Below are 1,042 nucleotides of genomic sequence, written 5' to 3'. Positions count from 1 at the left end.
CTTGCACAGCATCCATGGCCTGACCACAGCCCAGCTGGCGGCACACGACCTCTGCATCTGCGAGGTCCCAGGAGTCATCACACACGGTGCCCCAGGAGCCTGCGTGCCAAAGCTCTACACGCCCTGAGCAGGCACCATCACCTCCTCGAAGGCGCAGTGCACCCTCCTCTGGAAGAGAGCACAGTGTTTAGCTCAGGAACCCCAGTAGAATGGACAGGGAGAACACAACATAGAAAGTAGGTACCTGGGCAACTGAGTGTGGATGAGCAGTTAAGGGTCTGCTCAGAATCCTCAGGAATTTCTGGCTTGTTTTCTGCATGGCAAAATGGGACCCATCTCAGCATTTGCAAGCTCAGTAGCCTCACACTCTGTGGAACATATTTGCTCCTTCCCTTTGTCTTCTTGTCTTTGTAACAAGGAATTTTTTCTCCCAGAGAACCAGAAATGTTTCTATTCAACGAAGAGTAACCACACAGCCTGAGAGCTCAATACACAAGTTCCCTGATAGATGCCATCAGAAAAGGCCCAGGAGTCCAGTGGTCCTGCTTCCCACAAAGAGAAAGCCAAGGACTGAGGCCACTCCATGTGGCCCATGCTCAACTGTGAGTCTCATGGCTGTGACCACCCCTCACACCCTCACAGACACCTGCACATCCCCTCCTACTCACCTGCACACAAGACCCAGGCCTCCTCACTGCTGGAGCAGGAATGCAGGTCCCAGGCAGATGAGGGGCACTGCCACAGGGACCTGTCGTGCCTAGGCCTGCACTGAATGGAAGTCAGCCAGAAAACCCCAAGGGAAGGCCAGCTTTCTGGCCTGCCCAGTAGCTGCCCTTGGGGCCCACAGCCCAACTGCCCACACAGGATCCCCAGGGAGGCTGTGCTCAGGAGATGGCAGATTCCCCCCCAACTTCCATGGTAGAAAACTTCCAGCCGCCCTGCGCATGGCTGTCCATACTTCTGCAGCCTGAGATCCGTGAACTCTGCAGACAGAGAGGCCAGTTGGAAAGGAGGACATGAAAGGATAGGTATATGAAAGACA

General features: G+C 54.9%; 1 long non-coding RNA gene across 1 annotated transcript; it reads right to left on the bottom strand.

Moving 5' to 3' along the window:
* Nucleotides 1-6: 6 nt before the first annotated feature.
* On the bottom strand, nt 7-1,011 carry LOC102008409. The gene is made up of 3 exons (XR_263677.1): nt 669-1,011; nt 245-313; nt 7-168 (listed from the first exon to the last, which is right to left on the bottom strand). It is a non-coding gene; the product is annotated as an uncharacterized LOC102008409 (long non-coding RNA).
* Nucleotides 1,012-1,042: the final 31 nt, after the last annotated feature.

The sequence above is a fragment of the Chinchilla lanigera genome, unplaced genomic scaffold (genome assembly GCF_000276665.1).
Source record: "Chinchilla lanigera isolate Chin_1 unplaced genomic scaffold, ChiLan1.0 scaffold00076, whole genome shotgun sequence".
NCBI classification, from domain to species: domain Eukaryota; kingdom Metazoa; phylum Chordata; class Mammalia; order Rodentia; family Chinchillidae; genus Chinchilla; species Chinchilla lanigera.
Note: the sequence above shows the minus strand (reverse complement) of the source record. Positions and strands in the feature narration are given on the sequence as shown.